This window comes from Hyposmocoma kahamanoa, unplaced genomic scaffold (assembly GCF_003589595.1).
Source record: "Hyposmocoma kahamanoa isolate Upper Pololo Valley unplaced genomic scaffold, ASM358959v1 76, whole genome shotgun sequence".
In the NCBI taxonomy this organism is placed as follows: domain Eukaryota; kingdom Metazoa; phylum Arthropoda; class Insecta; order Lepidoptera; family Cosmopterigidae; genus Hyposmocoma; species Hyposmocoma kahamanoa.
This window is the reverse complement of record NW_020653900.1, coordinates 6096118-6120238: the sequence shown is the minus strand read 5'-3', so window position 1 is coordinate 6120238 and position 24121 is coordinate 6096118. Positions and strand designations below refer to the sequence as shown.

Sequence of the window (24121 nt, the reverse complement as noted above, 5' to 3'; positions counted from 1 at the left end):
CGAACCTCCTCCTCTTTTCAAATCGGTTAAAAAGAGTTTAAATGCCCCACTCTAATATCATAGGTCAGAACGTGACTTTCAAGAACGAAACACTTCACAACTTCTGTTATTTATGTTTTATTTAACACAACAGAGATTTAGACACTGTGGATTAAGGTATTTAAAAAAAATTTGATGACCCTGTTAAAGTAAAATAAAAATAACTGTATAAATTTATTAAATTATTTATTTACCCACTTACGTCTCTTCTTAATTATGAAATTGACCAAAAAACATATTATTGGTGTTGAAAAAAAATAAAACTTGATTTTCAGTAATTGACAAAAACGTGTTTGATCCTTAGATACTTTTGATGTGTATGTTTCATATCTATTTAATTTGTAGGTATAGAATTCTCGAAAACCTGCAAAGGAGTTTCTGAGAAAAGATTTAAACTTGGAATAAAATTGTAGTTGTAAACTCCTTTTATTCATTTATCCTTCCAATTATTTATAATCAGCTCAGGCGCGTCATCTATGCAGTAACATTATGAAAACTTTAACCAACCAAGAAATTTAAATTTTTAATTGAATTGATATTCAATTATTTTTATGTGAAATTACTCCATTAGTTTGTTATAATTATTAATACAAAGATCTAACACTCAGAAAAAATTCCTTCGATACGGCCGGATTCGAATCGACGTCTTCTGGCATACTGTACCAGACGCTACACCAACTAAGCTCACGAATTTTTTTATGTGCTTGCGTCGTATCTTTCTTTGTATTTGGTTTATTAACGATTTTCTAGCCGTAGCGATATCTATCTCTTCGATTTATAACAACCAAGAAAATACAAGAAATTTAAAAATTAGGTAGTTAGTTAATTGTTTTTTGTAACTATACTTCAGAATAAGGTGAATTGCATATTAGACAACTGTTTGATGACTAATACCGTCTCCGTCAATGTTAACCATGTTACCTTTAAAAGCCCGAAACGTTTGGTTTGTTTCTGCCAAACTGCCTGCGTGGCCGAACGGTCACCATACTGGTCTGCCACGCAAAGGCCCCGGGTTGGATTGCCGGGCCGGGAGAAATATTTGCATGGCCCACATTTATATCGCTCGTGAGTTTGGATGTAATTTCTGGTTGTTTATGTGTGTGTCCATGGCACCCGCGACACAGGGTTTTCCCTAGTGCGGGGCTATGTTGAGTGTGTGCGTTATGTATTTATTTAAAAAAACAAATATACGTTGTTTTCGATCCGAAAAAAGTTTCATTTCCTAAAGATTAGATCGGCCTTACTCACATTCGGTGTTCTCAACCTAATTACCGCAGCCATTTCGGTGCCCTCGGCCTAATTACCGTAGCCAATGTTTTTTCTCGCTTATTATACCCAAGAACATTGAAATACGAAAACTTTAAGCTGAACTATCAATATGTCTAAATTTTCGAGTTATTAAGACACAAAACATGTTATGGAAACGGTAATTATATTAATTACCGTAGCCGTATCGTAGTAATTAGCGTATGGATACGGCAATTAGAAAGTTCAAACATTTTTAAGAAAACATAAAAACAAAAATATAGTTTAGTTGGCTACAAAAAACAATGCCCACAGCAATTAGGCAGAGAACATCGAAATGGCTGCGGTAATTAGGCTGAGAACACCGAATGTGACAATGGCCGAGATTAGATTGAACCTAATATTTCGCACCCATGTTGTAATAAGGCCACACCTGCAAAATGACAACTTTTCAGGACAGATCCGATAACTTTTTTATGCTTAAATAAATAAAAATTAAAAAATTTCACATTATACATAATTTGTTCATGTGATAATCTCAGTATAGAGTACTAAAAAAAAAAACGACCTCAAAAGTACGTGGAATTACATATACCTAATTCCAACTTTTATTGAAATCGGTTACCGGAAAGTGCGCAAACCCGGATTCACCTCTAGTTCGCCACTATACGGGACTTGCCACAGGAGATAATAAAAATCGGTTCTCACTACTCAAAGTATATTGAGAGAAAAACGCCTTGAATTGGATAATAACAAAATCAACCATTAAAATAATTGCTCCTTATAACAAAATTTGGCGGTATTTATAAAAATGAATCTTCATGCGTGAACAGCCACCCTAAGAGGTGGATGATTTTGTTCAAAATTAAATGGGACTCTTATGGAGGTACCCCCTTTCCAACAAAAAAAGAATCATGAAAATCGGTTCACAAACACCGAAGTTATCGCGTAACATACATACAAAAAAAACATACAGTCGAATAGAGCATCTCCTCCTTTTTTGAAGTCGGTTAGTAAAGCACATTTGACGTATGATAAGTGACTTTATTATACCAAGGAACCTACCTAAAAATAGGTTCCTTGTACGGGCTTGTATACAATATAATAATGTACATATGTATATGAAGAAATTAATATATTTGACAATAAGCCATTCCGGTTCAAATATGCCATTCGGAAGCTTTTATTTTATTAACATAGTTATTAATCGATCGTAGGAATTTTTCTTAGTGTTCGATATTTGTATTTATGCTTATAACAAACTAGAGGAGTGATTTCCCATAACATAGTTAAATATCGTGGTGGTTGAACATCATGATATTCAATAAATTTAAATTATAATTAAAAGTGATTTACAATTTGTTGCTTAGTGGTAATTATTATGTTAGTTGTTACCTGGTTATAGCTATGTGCAAATTTGTCTATCCAACGTAACTTAATTTAAACAATAGTGGAAACTGTTTAGCTGTTGGCTAGTGTTCGTTTCATATATGTTAAAAATGAAATGTATTATATAATACTGTATATTTCCCAAATAAATAAAATTAATTTATGATAATATTTTTCAATGATGTACTTCTACAGTTCTTACACAGTATCCGGTTAACGAAAACTCTAATAGGGTACGTTGGTTCGTTCCGTGGCTAAGTTGGCATAGTGTCTAGCATAGTTTGCTGGAAGACGCTGGTTCGAATTCAGCCGAATCGAAGGAATTTTAACTTAGTGTTCGATATTTGTACCTATAAATAAATAATAATAATCATCAATCATCAATCAAACAATAATCATAAAAAACTAGTGGAGTAATTTCACAAAAATAATTGTTTATCATGGCGAAAGATCGTGATTTTCAATAAAAACTTAACAATTACTTGATAGACGTTAAGATTTTCAGGGTATAGTCTTGGTTTGGAGCCCTTTGAGTTTGGGATCATCGATAACACGAACAGCCAAAACACTGGATGGAGTCAACTGGATCAAGCTGCTACTTAGTGAATAACTGGTACTTTATGAACTGGTGCCACCGTGACGTTTCCATCGTCGCATCCCCCCTCCAAAGGAGTAGATCGCATCCCCCCTCCAAAGGAGTAGATCCCATCCCCACATCCTTGACGCCTTAACTTTCCTTCCTCGAACCTGCAAGATAGATAGATAGATAGATAAACACTTTATTCACTGATATAACACAAATACAGATTAAGCATAAAAGAAAAAAACAAAACATGATTGTCATAGTAGTGAAACGGCGCTGACACAGCATACGCCAAAGTTTCCTAAGGTGCTGGTTTTCGTCAGGACCCACGAGAGGCATTAAGTTATTTGAAAGTAAAAATAGATCGACTATGCGTAAAGTTAAACATTGACAATAATAATATACATAATAAAGATGTGGTATAGTCTCCCTCCTGGAGTATTTCCTTTGCATTATGACTTTGCATTATGGGGTTCTTCAAAAAGAGAGTCAACAGGGCTCTCAAAGGCTGGCGACGCATAGGCAGCTGATGTTGCAGATGTCCATGAAGGGTAACTGATGACTACGTCCCATCAAATACTTTACATAAAACAAATATGATACCAAGCGACGGGACGAACAAGTCGTGCACCTGATGGTGAGCGATACGCCTGTCCATAACAGTTGCAGTGCCACTCAGAACTTTAAATCACAAAGATCTGAGAGGCACTGCCACTGCGCCCGTCATCCTGAAACATAAGTTGACAATGCCTTTAATTTCACCAGCACCTTACTCTTCAAAACCGGAACGCAGTAATGCTCACATTATTTTATTACATTGTTTTTACATACATTTTTTTTTGGCGGAAAAAATAGGTAAGGTGGTAGTAATTCCCTGGACGAACTTTTTCACAAGCTACTGATAAAAAATATTATTATTGTTTTTGTTATGATTGTTAGTAGGTACATACAGATTTCATACCACTCTACGGCTGTATCTACCAAGGATATATCAAAACGGTTTCACGTTCTATGGTTACGACTTGACCCTATGATCAACCCATGATCATGAAGCGTGAAACCACTCTGAAATATCGGGAGAAAAATAAAATCTCATTCTGTGCCAAGAAACCTGTAACTACTAATTGAAGGTATTAAATATTATTTTAAAGAGTAAAGTACAGCCCTGTACCTCGAAGGCTGTATGATATCGTTCACAAGACCTACATTGCCGAACCGCAGCAACCCAGCTCAGTTCAGCCCCGATCACTTTCCGATACAGGTCTATCGTTCATTAATCATTATCTGTAATTTATTATTAATTTAACAACACGTTAATGAATTTAATGATTGTGGCTGCTGTGTACCGCGCTTGGATTTGGGTGAGATTGTCATTTGTTTTTCTTATATTTGGTACATACCTTTCAAGTGATACTCTACGCAGCCTTTATTAATACATACTAAGTGTACAAGTATGATGGATATTCTTTTATTATCATAGGTTGACTATGTGTGAAGTTTAAGCCAATGGCATTGACTTCATAGAGACCATGCTAGCAGTTCAACAACTTGAAATCAGCCGAAGAATTGGTACAAAATATATTGAATGAAATATATTTTCATATACATACTTAAGCGTCATTCGCTTATGTTATGGTCTGATTCGATACACTTTAGCGCTATAAGCTCTTTTTAGGCACCTAGAAGGGTTATTATTATAAGTTTCAGCAACCGAAAAAATTTAACATTAATTGCATGTAAATAAATTAAAATGGTTTCAAAACGGGTAACCGAAAAAATATTGTAAATGCAATAGCATGTCTACGCACTTTTATTTCAATTTTGTACATGCTGAAATACCTATAATGCTTTTGTTTTGAATACAGAATTGAATGTAATAACTTTGTAAATAACTATACAAAAGCACATGTGAAGTTTGGAACCATTTAGCCAGCAGATGAACTATAGCCAGCTTTTAATACATTCTCCAATTCCATAAAACTTGTGCAGAACAGTTGGACATTGATATCAATTACTGAAATGTTGAAGTGGAGACAATACCCTTGAATTATTATTGTTACACATAGGTTCCCAAACTTTTTGGTTCACCGGACAAGATAAAAAAAGTGCAACGCCCACCACTATAAAAAATAATTGAAAACACATACTATTTTGTTTATTAATTTAACACAAAAGATCACAAGGAAATGAAATTATATACAATTGTAGTGTAGTTTATATAGATAATTCAGATTTTTTTTCAAACGCCCCTCAATTGCTTCCGATGCCCCTACCTACGATTACGATCTTGTATGTTTTAATGATTTATTATTTGTTTTAGAATTTAAAAAGAGTACAATTTCGTTAGCTTAAACATAGTCTTTTAAAACTGTGTGCCGTTTGACTGTACGATCCAAACGAGTCTCAAGTAATAAAAAGTTGTAAACTGACTTGTGTGTAAGAGGAATACTTACTTGTTTTTTTTATGCCAAAGAGAATGAAAATGCTTTTAAATTTTTACTCATATATTTCCTCCGAGATATAGCTGGCAACAGCATGGAGACTGCGCAAGTTGAAAAACTGTGTGGTGATATTCGGTTCACAGCTCAGTGTTGCCATGTAAGCCACAAGCTTTTTGCTTTTTGAAGACAATTATCAGTAACTTTTTTTTTCAGTACAGCAGCGCCACCAAACCGTTTTTTAGTAGCAGTAGAACTTATGAAAGAGTTTATCCAGGGATTTTCCTTACCTATTTCTGCCACCAAGCAGTAATGTAGGCATATCTGTGTTCCGGTTTTGAAGGGTGTGCTGGTGAAATGACAGGCGCATGAGACTTATCAGCTTGTGTCTCGGTGTGACTGGTGCAGTGGCACTGTAACTGTTATGGTTAGGCACACGCCTGCTGCTAAGCTACATAGCTTACCATCTGGTGCACGACTTGATCGCCACGTCACTTGATATTATAAAAAAACCTTGATAATTGACCACCAATTAGATTCTCGCGCTGCACGAAATCCTGGTTTGTTACGTACCAAATTGGTAATTCTGTTGATTTTATCAATGTATTCTTTCCGAGATGGCACTGCGAGAGCTGTACTAACATGATGAAGCACAGGGTGCCACTGCAAGAAATATACGAACTGAAAATTGTACCTTGCAGTGGCAGTATTACTTGTTGAATACTTATTCCTATTTGAGCGTATGCTAAGATAGCTTCGCTCGCTACGATACGCTACGATAACTATATTCGTGTCTCTACGGAACTGATTTAAGGGTTAGAGTCTTAGCGGTTTCGTTTGATAATCTCCTAGATAGTACTTTTCGTTTTCTTTTTTATTCTCTGTACATTATTTTTATTTTTCTATTTTCTTTTTAAATTAAAGTTTTTGATGTTATGTTACGTAATTGAATACGCCTGTAATGGTACAACATACTGTATAAACATTTGTATGGCAAAATAGTGTAAGTTTTTCAATCGGCACATACGATTGTGGAAATAAATAAAACTATTTCAGTACCATTTAAGACCAGAGACCGTCTTTCAGGTCACGAACGCTTTCACTATACCTATAAATAAAACAATAACCTCAGTACAGAGTACCAAAATACCCGACTTCAAAAGTGCGTGGAATTTCTATTTGCCAAGTTTTATTGAAATCGGTTACAGGAAAATGCGCGAAATCAGATACATCCCCTAGTTTGCTACCCTTAGGAGTGGAATATTTCCTTCAAATAGTGGTCCTATTGAAGTACCCTATTTTCAACATAAAAGAATACTCAAAATCGGCTCACAAGGCCGGAGTATCGCGTAACATACATACAAAAAAAAATACAGTCGAATAGAGAATCTCCTTCTTTTTTTGAAGTCGGTTAAAAATAAACGGTTAAATAGTTCGCCAAAGAAGCATAATATAAAACTCTAAGATATCATATAACTAAGCAGATAACTTATTTAATTTGAAATTCGAAATTTCTTGACTAACCATGTGTTCAGGCCATGTTGGCACAGGTGTTATAAGAGTGTTACTATTGTCCTGGGTAACCTTGTCTCGTTAATAACATCGAAACAAATATGTTCTCGCCCCCTTTGCTTCACCTCCTATTTCTCCTTATTTAATAGTTTTTAAATGCAGTCACAAATATTCTATTATATAGGTACTTATGTGGTGTGGGGTTCTATAAATCCATAAAACGACATAATGTAGAAACAAAGCTAACAATGTAGCTTCATTGGAACATGTAGCTATATTTCATTATCTATTAAAGCGGAGCGAGGAAGAACTATATGCTACAAGGAATTTGATTAATCGGGCATTATGAATAAGGACTGGTTAGTGACCAAGACTATGTATTAAAATTATCTTTTACTAAGTTTAAAACAAACATTAAAAGTATTTTAATTGAAAATTCATGTTACAAACTGTAGAGTATGTGTTACATAAAGATGTATGGAAAAACAACATGGGTCTAGATGTCATTCCATGGTATTATGATTGAAAGTGTGTTCCACAGCATTTAAGTTTATTTGAAAAGAGACATCCCTGGAGTTTCTTGCTCGTTCTTCTCAGTGAGGTCAGCTTAGGGAACAAGCTGTAGCTTAAAAAATGACGTTTTCAAGTGTAAAAAATTTACTTATGAAATAAATGATTATTTCACTTTGACTTTGACTGATCGGCAAGAGTAAAAAAATAATGTCCATGGTCCATTTGATAAAGATGGCCTAATTTTTGTATTTTCCTTGGACCTGTCGGTATGAGTAATACCCTACTCGCGGGCAATAACCTAACCTAACTTAACCAAAACGCTGCAGATCATTAGTATCCCTACTTTGATCAAAACAGTGTGGTCATTATTAATATTAGCAGGGAAAAGTGATTATACATGCAGTTTTTATTACATTGCCCATTTGATGCGGGCATTATTACAGCCATATCTGCTTATTGACACATTTTCAGGATTGAGGTTTGAAGATTTCAGGAACGAAATTAATAACAATAAATAATAACAATAACGCACACACTCAACATAGTCCCGCACTAAGGAAACCCTGTGTCGCGGGTGCCATGGACACACACATACTCAACCACAAATGACACCCAAACAAACTTACGAAAGAAATAAATGTAGGCCATACAAAATATTTCTCACGGCCTGGGAATCGAACCTGGGGCTTATGCGTGGCAATCCGGCATGGTAACCGTTCGGCCACGGGGGCAGTTAAATAGTTACAAAATTTCACATATACATGTGAGATAGTCATGCGCAGCTATGCTACACGCCTGTAACGGTTGCAGTGCCAATCAGAGCTTTAAATTACAAAGATCTGAGGGGCACTGCCCACTATCCCTGTCACCCTGAGACATAAATTGACTAATCCCATGTCACCATTAAAACCGGAATTCAGTAATTCTATTTATTACACAGGTTTATGCAGAAATGAGCCATAATGGCTTAGTTGAGTTGGTTCCTTATGTACGAGGTACAGTGTTCGACTCCTACCGAAGGGTAGGCAGAGACTTTTCGAACTGCGCACAGTTTAGTTTGGTTCACTTATTAAACATCATAGCGAAACTTGCGTATTGGAAAAAGAGCACATTTCTCATAGAAGAAGAGTCAAGTTTTCAATCCGTACTGGACTAGCTGACGGGCTTTGGCCTAAAACTTCTCCTTAAAAGAAACCAGTGCCAAGCAGGTACAAATTAGATAGATTTTTAGTATTAATGATTATGATAACTGTATACTACGGTACCAGTCTTGGGAAAAAAATATAGCAACTACAAATTATTATTCACAAATATAATAATTAAATAAAAATAATTACTGTCACACCGTTGAATTTGTTAGCCTTTCTGTGTACTGGTACCAACCAGCCTAACCAGTAGAGATCAACCTATGGGATCAACAATATTATAATAATCCAAACTTACATTATAAATGCGAAAGTAGCTCGGTCTGGGATGTCTTCACACCTAAGGGCTCTTACACATTAACACGTCGTATCGTGTTTATGTGTAACAGCCTTAAACCGCTGAACCAAATTTGATGAATTTTGATATAGAACAGTGGCAAGGCGTCCATATAACTCCATTCCCATCGGCTTGCCTAAAATTTTCCACGTAACTATATCTAATACATAATTTACGTCATTTTTTTTATATAAAATATAAATGCGCATTTGTCCTCCATCTCACATATGGTAATCAACTGAAATGTAGAATAACTTATTTAGTCGAATGAAGGGTACTGATATAGAGATAGATATAGGACCTAAGGGAAGGACATAGGGCACTTTTTGTCATAAAAATTAATCTTAAAGTGGGTGAAAGGGGTTAAAAGTTTGTATTGAGAACTAATCATTTCTCAGGTAAGTAGTAGGCTACTCGAAGTACTTATTCTACGCAGACGAAGTCGAATGCACTAGTTGGTATAATATAATAATCTTCCAATGCCAAATTTTTCTAGCAACAGCGGTTAGTTCTTAGTACTATTTTCTTAAGTTAAACCGACCTCAAAGGTTTGTGGAATTATATCTATTTGCCAAGTTTTATTGAAATCGGTTACCAGAAATCGAAACCGGATTCATCCCCTAGTTTGCTACCCTTAGAGCCCCCTCTAAGGGTAGCAAACTCTATATTTTTTTCAAATTTAAATGGGACCAATACTGAGAAACCCTCTTTTCAACAAAAAAAAGAATACTCAAAATCGGTTCACAAGTGCCGGCCGGAGTCATTATGTAATATACATACAAAAAAACCATTCGGATTGAGAACCTCCTCCTTTTTTGAAGTCGGCTAAAACAGAACTTATCTTTTTTTACAAATGATAAGTGTCGCTTAGTTAATCACCCTACTCTGTCGTATCATGATTGTTTACAATGGATTTGTTTTGTTTACACTTTTGTGTGACAATCGTTAAGAGAGTTGTCGCCCTAATTATTATTTAATTATTATAATATTATTACTAGGAATAGTTAATTGTTGTTACTAAAAACCAATAAGCCACGATACCCTTCGATATTATTTTTTATTACACACACATACATTATTAGCCTTCGCAGTCCACTGCTGGACACAGGCCCCTCTCAGTGTGCTTTTTCGCCCAGTCATCAGCTGGTCGCATCTATCCGACTAGAGCGCGTCCTACACTATGTTTCCAAAGCCGTTGTCTCCGCTCAAGAACTCCTTCTTTCTTTTCTCCTATCAATTATTGGTGCTTCTACAGATATGGCGAATCCACCGCTATTTCAATTGCTGATTCTACCAGTTATGTCGACGACCTTGGTTCTCTGTCTTTCTAACAGCAGGAGTGCTCCTTGAGAAAGAGTCCGTCCAGTGAGGTACTGCTACCTTACCTATTTCTGCCGCCCAGCAGTAATGTGAGCATTACTGCGTTCCGGTTTTGAAGGGTTTAGGGTGCTGGTGAAATTACAGGCACATGGTTATCGACTGACGTTTAGCAGGCGCACGACGTGTTCGTCCCATCACTTAATATTATAAAAAAAAAACAGATTTTTAAAATTCGGTTAGGGAAATTATTGAGAGCGGAAAACGAGCAAATCTATGGTAATAATGTTTTTTTTGTTTTATTCATCCAGATATATTAGTTCATCTAAAGAACGATGCTATGATCAGGAAGAACTGCAGAGGACTAGGAATAGCTTTAATAGTGTCCTGAAAACGTTCAAGGAAAAATTGGTGGAATAGGCTCCGTCAATATTTCAGGCTTAGGCATTTTTGGTGTGATAGTGTGGCTCGAATGAATATTATTTAGCTAAAATTATTTGTTTACTAACATAGTTTGTAACTTATTAGTGTAATACTAATAGTAGCATTTTTTTTGTCTTTTGGGAAAGGCTAAAAGCGTGTGACAAGCCCTACTAGACCTTTGTTTAAATTTTTTCTTCAATCAAAATTTGTATAAATTGGTATAACGATACTTAAAATAAAAATTTATTTGTGTATAAACTGTAGGTATGTACAGAAACCCGCCATTTTCTTTCTCTCGATGTATCTCAGCTCTCGCTACAGCTTTGCGCTTTTTGCTGATAAAAAACAAACGTCAAACCATCGTAGCCAGCAGCCACAGCGTCTAAAGAGGCGCTAACATGCTGCCCCTCCTCGAGGAGGTAGAGCCTGATTTAGGTAAGGCATACAGCCTATGGACGGCGGCAGCATTAGCATGCGTCAAAGACTCTACTTCATTGGCGAATCATTCGTTTTCTTAATCACGACGATGCCCCAGGGTTGTGACCATTATGTTGCGGCTCTCGACGTTATTTCCAACCTATAAACTTTTTGGTATTTAAATTTTTATAATAAGTTTTGTCTAGTATTGTATTTTTCTGTGCCTTGAATATACCTATTATGAAATAAATGGACTACATATACGATACGTTTAAAATTAAAGAAAAAATATTATTATAAAAGAGACAGGCAAGGGCAAAGACCATACTGCCTACTCATCAATGTTTATAAAATATGCTCAAAATTTATTAACGTTTAATATTGTCTTTGAAACTTATTTTTCGAAATGTTGCAGGGTTCTAGTGCCTGGGTAATTTTAAGGTTAGTTTTATCTGTTTAATTTCGGTGGCAATTTTTATTACTTGAATATACTAGAATATTAATTACCATGAAGTTTTATTTGGGCATTTCTCCTAGAAGGGCTAAATTCTCTGACATCAGTGGTCGAATTTTTTTCTTTCTTAATTTCAGGAAAAACATTGAACGGGAAGGAAAAAGAACTCAAACTTACATAAGATTCCGTTAATTGGGTAAATGGATTCTTAATACTTAATGGTATTTTATATTTGATCCACCGAATTCAACTACCACCGAAATCATGATTTCTTGACAAAAGGCGTAATTTTTGAATAAAACAGTATGGAAAAGGCAATAAAAATATTCAATAATATACTTAAACATTTACTAATACGACTAACTATTAAACCAGGCTTTAAAAATTAAAATTTATTTATAAATCGACCAGAATAACGCTAACAAATTTTATCTTATGACTTATAACTATTAATTAAAATCAGTTTACAGTTTGGCCGTTCAGCCTTTTTTCAATCACGCAAAGTATTTCCGTGCCTCTTTTCTTAAAAAAAATTTAGAACTTAATCTGTAACTACAAAAGCAATACATTTTTGGAAACGTGCGCGATTATTATCTTTCATTACTTTTTGTACATGACGAGGTAATTCACGTAGATTTAAAATCTTTTCTTCCGCTTTTTCTTCGTATACCTCTGTCTAACTTTTTTTTTTAATTCTTTCACATATAATCGGATCTCTTTTTGTCTTGTTTTTGTTTTCTAGCATGTTGCTTCATCTTCTTGATTTCCAATTTTTGGTTTCTGTTTTAATTTTCCTTATTCATTTTCATTGAGAAGCAAGTAGTAATATAAAATTGTGAAAATCAACAGTAATATATGAACGTTTATATGAAAAAACGTATAAAATTCTTGCTTTTCAAAAAAATATAGCTTCGATTTATAGTGTTGTTTGCTGATGACACATCCTTGATTTTTAAAACAGACAGACATGACATTAACTATGACCATATTAATGATACCCTCTCTAAGGTAGTTTATTGGTTTAATGCTAACAATTTATTGCTTATTGCCAAGAAGACAAAATGTGTTAAATTTGAATTACCTAACGTAAAATCGACTAGTCCAAGCATAGAAATAAACGGAGAAAAGTTAGACTTTGTTAATAAAGCACTCTTCTTAGGAGTGACCTTAGATAGTGTACGGGTCACGTACAAGATTTAGACGCTGAGTTTGCGCTCTACTTTACGTGAATCGACTGATTCACATTTTATTATAATTTAGTTGATTCAATAACTCTGTCGCAATCGGTCACATAAGCATCCATATAATAACTTGTATTTAAACAAAAATAAAACTTTACGATTGTACGTCAACTCTATAACTTAACTAACTACAAACTACAACTTTTTTTTTTTTTTTTTTTTTTTTACGTCAGGGAATCCTCGTGGATACCCTCCGCCCGGGGGAGGCGAAGGGTTATGTCGGACTCCTACCGACTAAAACCTGACGGTGTTCCATCTTCTCACCATGTTCCGAAGACACGGGGACGCTTACGCATTCTTCCGCGACTCCGGCGGTGATTGATCTGACTGGGCGCCGAACCCCATCTCGCTTTTCGGGGAGAGTTCTTGTCTCCCCGTCAACAATCTTGAGTGGCAGACGCGGAACACATACGCCGCCATCTCGGGTCCACCAGTAACGAGCGACGGAATCCCCTAAGTCTGCCGCTCATGGACCCATGTCACGGGGGCTTTCGCCTCCCGTTACCCGCCTATGTCGGCAGCTGAAGAGCCATAGCTCTCCTTCTGTGACCCACTCTCCGACGGCGGATCGGGTCAGGGGCTGAATCTTCCCTTTCCCTTTCCGCCGCCTCTTTCTTCACCATGACCTCCTCGCAGAATGCCTGGACTGCGTCCCACGACCTTTTGCTCTCAACCATTGAACGAACTATGGTTGGGAGAGAAAGTTCGCTCCCCACGGCGGCGACAAGTTCACCGCGCTGCTTAACCCACGCAGGACACTCCTCCAGCGTGTGCTGGGCCGTCTCTTCGAGGCAGCTGTCACAGTGGTGACATGCTGAAGTAGGCTCCCTTCCGGCGATTCGACACAGGTACTTCCCGAAGCAACCATGCCCCGAGAGCACCTGTGTCATGCGGAATGTCAGGACGCCATACTTCCTGTCCAGCCACTCCGATAAGACTGGACGAACTGCCTCGATTGTTCGGAGACCAGCATAGGGTTGCGTCAGTCTCCGTCGCCACTCGTCGTACAGAATGAGACGCAGCTCAGACCTCTTAACCTCAACCTCCTCGGGTGTTGGTCTGAGGTCCCGAATTTGCGCCTCTTCACGCCACACATAAGCTGCGGCGAGAGTTCTCGCCTCCAAATCCCAAGGGGGAGACCCTGCCAGCAAGCAGGCCGCCTCGTAGGAAATTGTGCGGTACCCTCGCGAGACTCTAATTGCCATCGCCCGTTGAGGCTTGCGCAATAGGGCCACATTTCCGCCATTTAGGGCTTCGGCCCACACTGGGGCCCCATACAAGGCTATAGAACGCACAATGCCCACATATAGCCGCCTGCAAGCAGCGTTAGGTCCCCCGAGGTTCGGCAACAATCCAGCGAGTGCGGCCGTTGCTCGCATCAACCTTGGCATCAAGTGTTGAAAGTGGGTTCTGAAGCTCCATCGACTGTCGAGGACTAGTCCGAGATATCTCATCGTCGACTCGACAGAGATATGAACACCACTAACCACGATGCGGGATCCTACAGGTGGTTTATGTCTAGGTCCATGAAAACAGAGGGCCTCTGACTTATTTAGGGCTACCTCCAGGCCCAGCCGACGTATTCTTCTGACAACTTGGGCTACAGCAGCTGTGGCCAAAATTAAAGCCTCCCTGTGGCTTTTTCCGCGCGCTGTCACCAATGTGTCGTCAGCGTAGCATAATACGTCGACGTTTGGGAGATTATCCCCTCGCAGTGCCCAGTCGTATCCGATGTTCCACAGGAGCGGACCGAGGACCGATCCCTGTGGAACACCGCACGACATTTGCCGTCGTCGGCATACCTCGCGTCCCTGATATGACACAAAGCGGTCCGCGAGATAGTCTGCTATAGTCCGGCGCAGGTACGAGGGTGTGTTGTGGTACTTTAGTGCCTCTAATATACAGTTCCAGGGCATGGTGTTGAAGGCGTTGGCGATGTCAAGAGACACCGCCAAAACCACATCTCCCTGGGACACTGCCTCCTCGGCCAGGCGCTTAAGACGGAAGATCGCATCTATAGTCGATCTACCTTCGCGGAAGCCAAACTGGTTGTCGGCCAAGTCTGGACCCACCCTTCGCATCTGTCCGATGAGGCGGTTTGCGATTATGCGCTCAAAGAGCTTGCCCACCTCATCGAGCAGCACTATAGGGCGATATGCGGATGGTGAGTCCGCCGGGCGTCCCTCTTTACGCAAAAGCACCAGCCTACCTGTTTTCCAGCGTTTTGGAAACCGCCCTTGCTCTAGGCATGCGTCTAAAAGGCGCCTTAGTCTGGGCTCCAGAACTTTCAGGGCCAAAACCCAGGCACGGCCAGGTCCCGGTGCAGTATTCTTTGCCTTGAGTTTCCTTACGGCCACACTTAACTCGGCGCAAGAGACTTCTGGTGCCTCGTCTTCAGTGACAGTCTCGGACTGCACCATAGTTGGAGGTGAGAATTCTGCTCTGCTTGGGAACAAGGCTGACACAACATCCTCTAGCAGTTGTGGCTGAAGAGTTTGTGTCAGTGGAGGAGCCCAAGGGCGAAGTTTACCTCTTACCGCTTTGTATGGGCGTCCCCAAGGGTCTTGGTCAAGAGTTTTCAGCTGTTCCTCTCTAGCCTGGGTTTTAGCCCTGCTGATGGCCAACTGCAGAGTCTTTTTCGCCAGCTTGTATAATTCGTACAGTTGCGTCTCCTTCTGTTGGTCTCGACAACGCAGTCTGCGCTGTCGAGTGTACCGGCGTCTCGCCTCCACACACGCGCCGCGTAGCTGTGAGAACTCCGCTGACCACCAGTACACCTGACGCTTTGGAGAGTTAGGCTTGACTCGCGACATGCCTGCGTCGCAGATCTCAGTCATTGAGCCAACAAACCAATCCGCCTCTTCTTCGATCGCAACAGGGTTGTCTGGAGCAGCAATCCAGGCCTTGACTATGGATGCCTCTATCATGGCATCCCTGTCTAGATGCTTTAAGGACCATCTCGGGCTATTGTTTTGGTGGACTCTTCTGCTGTGGTTGCGCGGGGATGCTAAGGATGAAGAGACATCGAACCTTATGTACCTGTGGTCCGAAAGCGTCTCCACGTCTTCTATAACTTTCCATCCACAGACGCGTTGTGCCAAACCGGGGCTGGCGAACGTTATATCAATAACTGAGCCGCCCTGCTGCCGGACGCATGTATTGGTAGTTCCTCTGTTGAGGATAACAAGCCCTGTGGCCAACGCCCATTCTTCAAGTTCCTCGCCACGCGCATCAGTTACTGAGGACCCCCACGCCAGGGATTTGGCGTTAAAATCCCCGAGAACGAGTACAGGGCGAGGGTGACATTGCCCAATCATGTTCCCCAACTCTACTAGAAACCTCTCAAAGTCTGATAAAGGTTTATTAGGAGAGAAATACACTCCCAACACGACAATCTCTCCCAATGCTGCCGCAACGCATCCATTACCCCTCGCTACTTTTTCGAGGGGCGGGGAGCCAGCGGAAGCTTGAGAAATTATGGTTACCGTGTCTTCCTTGTCGCTTGCCCAGTTATCTCTGGGCGGGACAAAGTATGGCTCGGCAATCACGGCCACTTGTATCAACCATTCCGCCATAGTTTGGAGCAAGAGGTCTTGGGCTCTGGCGCAGTGGTTGATATTTCCTTGTAAAAAGTGGCGGGTCGCAATTATGAGAGTTCCATAGTCACCTCCTCGGCCCTGACCTGGTTGTTGGTTGGAAACTGAACTAGTTCCACCGCAGTTCCAGCTGCAGTTTTTGTCCTCTTCTTCTTAGAGCGGGGGTCAGCACAGGATTTGCTGCCCACCCTGTGCCCTGCGGGTTTTTTTACGGTTGCACACAACGTACAGTATGGTGCAGCAAAACACTGTTTCGCTTTATGGCCAGGCTGACCGCAACGATAGCATTGATCGCTACGGTCTACTTCTGCAGTGCATCTCTCTTTGACATGCCCAAGCTCAAAGCAGCGGAAGCAACGCATTGGCCTAGTTTGCAGCAGCTTAACCTGCGCTGCGACCCAACCCACTAGCAAGCGATTATTTTCGGCCACTTTCTTGGCAATTTCCACCGGACAACGCACCCAGACTGTGCCAGGGCCGGCTGAGGTCCAGCGGATCTCTCCCGTTTTTATGATGTCCTTCGCACAGTTTCCCACACGTGCGACGGCATCGACAACCTCTTCGATTGAGACGGAGTCGTCCAAACCCGAAATGCGCATTTCCGCGCACTTCGTGGGCCTAGTGACCCGAATGGTGTCACCGTTAATCGTCTCTCTCAACTTTTCAGCTAGAGAGTCGGCTTTCTCGCCGTTCATTGTCCCTGGTATTTCCAGAATGCGCGCACCTGTTGCAGCCCGACGGAAACGTAGAGCAGTAATGCCGAGGCCAGAGAGGTCGATATTATTTTTCGCCTCTGCAAGCACATTTGCGTATGTAACGCCTTTTTCTGCCGCGTTTGGTTGCAGGGTGATAACCACGGCCGCAGATCGAGGAGAGCTTAGTTTGATGGGTTTTGGACCCAGCGGTCTTTGAGCCTCCTTCGCCTTCTTTTTCGTGCCTCGCCTTGCCACTGTTGACCAAAGCTCGGTCATGGACTGGGGCGCTGCGGACAGAACGGTAGCCTGCTTTTGGGGCGAAGCTGCTTGAGCGGAATCGCTCTTCCCCTTCTTCTGTTTGTTCCCCTTTTTACCCTTCTGTATTGAGGGGACTTGCGATTGTTGGGCAGTCGCTATATTAGGTTTCTCAGGTGCACCAGGGATATGCTTCGCTTTGTCCGCTGCCAGCGGTGGGCGGAGGCGCTTTTCAGGCAGCAGCCTATCTTCAAGAGCCTCTAGCCTAGCATTAACCATTGTGCCAACTTCACGCATAATGGTGCTAGTCACCTCCTCCGTGATGAACGGTACCGCTTGCTGGCTACTGCTTGGCATCGGTGCGTCTTGGGTTGCAGGACGAGGCCCTGCTTCGCAGCTCATTTCTTTTGTCCATGAGGTCCTTAGCTCGTTCTTGAGCTCGTTCACCTCAGAACGTAGCAAAGCCACCACAGCTTCTAGGCGGGCGTTATCTGCCTGTAGCTGGGCTGTTTCTTCCGTAACGGTCCGGCTGAACAGTGTATCCGCCACACGTAGTATTTGCATCGCGGCATCATTTAGAGCCTTTTGAAAAGTGCCCTTGAGCCTTCCTGATTTTTTGGACACCGTCCGGATAATTTCGACGCTGTCCGTCATTCGCTGTTTGAGAGCAGAGGCCGTAAGGCTTGCATCGTCGCCAGTTGGTGAATCAGACAGGCAAGATGTGTCCCTGCCGCGCAATCTCTGAGATAGTTGAGCTACCTCTTCCTCTGCACTCAGTTGGAGTTCCTCCTTTTGGGCAGCACTGGGCTGCTTCCTGCTTTTAGAGGGGCCAATGAGCCCGGATACAGTCGGGTGACCCTTGCCTCTTTTAGCAGTGGTAGCTTTTTTAACGGCTGGCGCCGATTCCTCATGTGAGGCTGAATCTGAGCCTGAGCTCTCCTTCTTCGATCGGGAACGTTTTCGGCGGGTCTGCTGCCAGTATTTCCCCGACAATTGGCATGAGTCTTGATTGGACTCAACGGTAATCAAACTGGAATCGTCCGACTCCGCAGCCATCGCAGCATCGGCACTCAAATCCGATGGAGTGTATGTAAGGCGGTCGTTGCCCCCCCCCAGAATACGAGGGGCAGCCGGAACCCGAGGGCTCCGGGAGGGATTCTCCAGCTGCGAGGCAGCTGGTACCCTCCTGGGGTAGTTGTACTTTCCGATTCGCCATTTCATATTTTGCTGATCCACAGCTTCGCCTTTTGACAGGGTGTGGTCCCTTTCCCCCCTCCCCGGCGCTTGGGACTGGACCCCCTCCAGCCATTCATCCCCTCGGCACGCTGACCTTGGGATTGGGGTAATTTTTATAGAGGTTTTCTTCCTCGCGGCCCTCCTCTCAATGAGGAGGACCCCCGGTCCCGCTCAATGCAGGATTACGGGTTGGCCGGAGCCGGTCTGGGGACCGAACACCGCCCACCGTCTCGGTTGCGGGTTAGATAGCGCCGGACAGAACCTGCGCTATCTTCCCTCCCTCCCTGCTGGTTTTGGTCCGCGCCGGCCAAAGCCGGTAGCTCCCATATCTGGGAGCCGTTCCCCTATCCGCCACCTGGGGACGCGTCCGATGGCAGACCAGCAACTGCACACGGAGTGTAAATTTATTTTACCTACGGAATAAATAATCTTTGACTTTGACTTTGACTTCGATAGCAGGTTTTTCCGACTTTGGTGGAAGATTTTCTGAATTCGGTGGCATAAAATCCACCGAATCCAAGTCCACGGGATTCAGAAAATATACATATTTTTGATATTACTCGTAGACGACAATACTTGTAAAATAAATAAATTATTATATTTTAGTCGTTACAACACATAGCATAAAAAATATTACATAGAACCATAATATTTAGTTTTTGAAATATCCTATTCACTGAATTCAAAAATCAACCTGGACGAAATCCACCGAGTTACGTATTTATACGCAAAAAGTCCTAAAATCAGTAACAAATCGTCCACCTGTTCTTTCCAGCCGCAGGGGCTTGATGGATGAACAATACGAATGTATACCGAAGCTTGTAAAATGCTTCACTTCTGATGTGTAGCGTGATTAGTAACTACCACCAAATTCCCTCGTAAGCCTGAGACACACAGCAATCTAGGTATTGTGATAAAACTATTGTCTAGTATATTGTGAAATTCAGATTAGAAGTACCGTCATCTAATATATTATACGTGAACTAACGTCTAATATTCATCTACGGTTTCAATTTTGAGAAAAATAACACTCTGTGTGGGATTCTGCATTCGGGACACGCCACCGTTGTCAGGATTCAGACCTTTCGGATTTTTTCCATTGGGTCCGAAAGGTTTATTGGGAAAATTTTATGCTCTCCAGTTAGCTTCCGACCTATAACGTACTCTCTTTTTTTTTTGTGGATTTTTGTTTTGATAAATAAGTGGAGTTTAGTGCAAGGACACTGAAAATTGCGGCTTTGGAGAAATGCCCATTTAATTAATATTCGAGTGTAACATTGTGAAATATTAGGTATTTAATATTTCACGATAAAATACTTGAACACTTATGTAATAAAAATTGCCCACGAAATTAGGTAGAGAAAACTATATAATAATAGAAATAAAACTATACTCACAATTAACGAATGTCTACATGTCTGCGTGTCATCATCCAGTTATTGAGTGATAACAAATACCATGTTACTTGTACTAATCTAAATGAATTTTCTAACCTATTTCATTTTTGTTTACAGAAAAGCGCGGTCGTCGAATAGTTCAGAAGAAAACGAAACGAAACAAAACGAATGAAAAGTATAAGTTAGGTACATTTCCACCTCAGTCATAAAGTATAAAGTTTTAATAGAATAGGGACAGTCATAAATTTAGACGCTAGTATGAGCTACCTACAGCAAAAAAAAATTACACATTTGTAACTTTTAGGTAACGAAAGATGAAATTAGATTTTTTTTTTATTGAATATACCTAACTACGCATTTATTGCATTTTGCTAAGTCCTCGACGCTTGGCGCCGCTCGGAGCAGCTTCTTTTTCATTATTTGTGTTTAATGAATACTATCTAATCATGTGGAAGATAAAGTTCATGTTGTATTGCTCGTTTTAATGCATCAAAGCGCCGCGTTGCCTTGCTGTGGCAATTTAAGACGACTCTAAATATTCCTATTTATTTCTGTGATTTAAAGCTGCTGCTAAAGTGGCACTGTAACTGCTATGGACAGGCATGTCACTTAACACCAGGCGCACGTCTTATACTCTTTGTCACTTGGTATCATAAAAAATATATTAAATTATTACTTAAGGAGTTGCTGCATACAATTTGGCATCCGTTTGGGGTAATCTCGTAAAGGAAATTTTCAATTACAAGAATTGAAAAGAAGAAAGAAAAAACCTAACTGTTAAGCGAAGTTGGTTTGTGACCGTCACTAACGGGCAGTTACAACCCAGTTTGCTCGTTTTGACGATCGCAAAATGAACTCGCTTGACTATATTCAACTTGTAGAAGATTTGTGCAGAAATGAAGAATATATGCTAAGAAGATATACGAGCAACAATTCAAACAATGATAACTTTATTTTTTATTATATTGAGGACGGTGGTTGCCCGGTTACTACTGAGTTGAGACGGATCGATCCCCAGGGACCTTACCATGTGTAGGGGCCAATACTACGCTATAGTATTGACGCCTAATTGTTTAAATAGATAGGTAAGTTAACTTGTAAATGGTTTATTGGTAAAGATACAACCTAGTTGAGCCTGTGTATCTCTTACTTTGTAGTTAAGTTGATAAATGTCTAAATTGATTAATTGTTCGTTCACATTAATTTAATTAATACATTTATTTAATTGCCTACTTATGCGCATAAGTAAACAAACGACCGCGGAAGTAGAATGCAAAGTAAGCGGAATTCAAATGTGCAGTTCTAAACCGCTTGTGCTGCCTAGGGCAAAAAGGAAGGACGTAAAGCAAGCTGAACTAAAATGTTTCGTGATGTACTTATTACATTTGTTTACTTTGCTATTTACCTGTAGCTTATGGAGGTATTACAATAATTATCATTAATTACAGGTTTCTTAGCACGGTATGAGTTCTTTATTATTTTCCCGATATTTCGGTGGACTGTGGTTTGTCGCAAAAATTGAGTAACAATGGTAACGTCACATGTAATCGTGATGAAGGTATTCGTCAACAGCGAAAGAGGGTAAACAGATATGTTTGTTCTTAAAGCTATAATCTGCCGCTGGCCAGTCTATTCGTGATCGTGGAGCGTGTAAACAACTGATCCGAAATATCGGAAACATAAAAAGAACTCATAATGTGGTAAGAAACAATGATGACAAATGACAAAAGAGTTAATGATAAAAACGAATAAAATACCAAACCTGTGTTATATTTCTTTGGCCCAGAAAGCGGCTGCATCTATGCCCCTATCTGTTGCCTTTAGCAGGTCTTCGCGGGTGCAGCTGGTCAGACACGGCAGGAGAGCAAGTGAGACATTTTTTTTTCGTGGGGGATCTGCAAGCAATGGTTTTGAGTCGGATTGATACATCCCCATTTCACCATGTTGTCTCTACATCGGCCAACTTCACCGGAAAAAATATATCTGGAAGTATTGTTGCCTGTGGAATCTTCAGATGTGCTGATGGGGCTGCCTCGCTTCTGTAGTGCTCTAGGTAGTTTGCAGAGGGATGAGAGGGATGCTGCTTTTATGCGATGCCATACGTAAGCGAAACACAGTCCTTGGTACACCAGGTGTAAGCCACCCACCATCCTCATCCTGCGTTCAATAGTGGACACGCTCGACTGTCCATATCCGAGGCATTGTTTTGATGCGCATGTATGTAGCAGTGTTTATTATGTATAATTTTGCACCTACTAACATTAGTAAAGAATATGAGTAATAGTTTTATGATATTATATCGTTTGTGAATATCGAGTTAGAGAAATAAAACAATTTTTCGGATATTGATCGTGTATATTTATTTTTCAAACAAACAAACATTTCATGCCCTTCACATGTCTCATGATCACTTTCTCTATCTTTGTCACTACATCTTCTATAACACCTCAACGCTCTCTTATATTGTTCCATAATTGGAAAATGTTCATAAATACCTTAGATGACACCTTAGATAATTACCTGAGAATGGACTGATGGAGGCGTCATGGATAGGCAGTCCCCTTTGTCAAGGTACAAGTAAAAAAAAAAACTATTTCTCTGCACTCACTTAAGCGCCTCCAAAACGTTTTACCTTTAAAAACCAAGATATGTTTAGTCCAAACATTTATTTTCCCCTTCTTAGACTATGCTGCTTCCTGCTATTTGGATGCTACTGAAGAGCTGCTAAATAAGCTTGAACGTCTGCAAAACCTATGTATAAGGTTCATCTTTGGGCTGCGTAAATATGACCGAGTGACCACTCTTTATAATATTTTACATAACCCTGTGTCTGCCGGGTACCTGAAAGAGCGTTTCAGGTACCCGGTCGACTGACAGTCAACCGTGACCATAGGACCTGTAAAGGGCTCGAAACGTCGGTTACGCGACAAATATACGCGATTTAAATTCGGAAAAATAGTTTCATTTCCTAAAAATAATATAATATAATTTTATTATTATATATTTTTTTTTGTTTTGTTGTGCACATATGCCCGTTCTTTTAGTTATAGTGCCCTGTATTTAGGTCTGCAATAAGAAATTTCTATTAGAAATAAGCAGAACCTTTTGTTTTAATTTTCCTTGTATTCATTGTTACTTGTTGTAATTTTCCTGTATAATAACCTATTAAATAAATAAAAATATCATCGCATAATAAACACTACTTTCGAATCGATGTTTTTTTCATTTCCATTATCGAATTCACCGCGTCAAGTTCTCAATGAAATATGTCGTCTTGCGCCATACAATCTTGCAAAACAAATCTCTGTTACACCAGGCTAGACAACGATGGACACCGTTACGTCGATAACGTCCCGTCTCTAGCATATTCACGGAACTTCTTTTATAGGCATATTCTGTGTACGGACATGACATGAATGTGTGTTTTAAAATAAGCTAGTGATGTCGACTTTTGCTTGTGGGAGACTATTGTAACACAACTCAATATTGCATTTGAGTGCACCTGTTTGCTTGTAGTATTACCCCCTGCCCGTCTAAAGCTCTTTCAGTAATAGTAGAGCTCCTTGTGAAATAGTTCGTCCTGGGTAGTACTGCCACCTTACCTATTTCTGCCGCCAAGCAGCAATGTCAGCATTACCGTGTTCCGGTTTTGAAGGGTAAGGTGCTAGTGAAATTACAAGTCCCATATGCCTTATGGGACTTGTCAACTTATGTCTCAGGGTGACGGGCGCAGTGGTAGTGCCCCACAGATCTTTGCAATTTAAAGCTCTGAGTGGCACTGTAAATGTTACGGACAGGCGTGTAGCTTACCTTCAGGCGCACGACTTGTTCGTCTTGTCACTTGATATTATAAAAAAAAGTGGCAGGAAGTTTTTTTTCAGAAATAACA

At 40.4% G+C, this 24121-nt stretch overlaps 1 long non-coding RNA gene across 1 annotated transcript; it reads left to right on the top strand.

Moving 5' to 3' along the window:
• Positions 1 to 4493: 4493 nt before the first annotated feature.
• Positions 4494 to 22164, top strand: LOC113232560. The gene is made up of 3 exons (XR_003310638.1): positions 4494 to 4617; positions 20350 to 20418; positions 22057 to 22164. It is a non-coding gene; the product is annotated as an uncharacterized LOC113232560 (long non-coding RNA).
• Positions 22165 to 24121: the final 1957 nt, after the last annotated feature.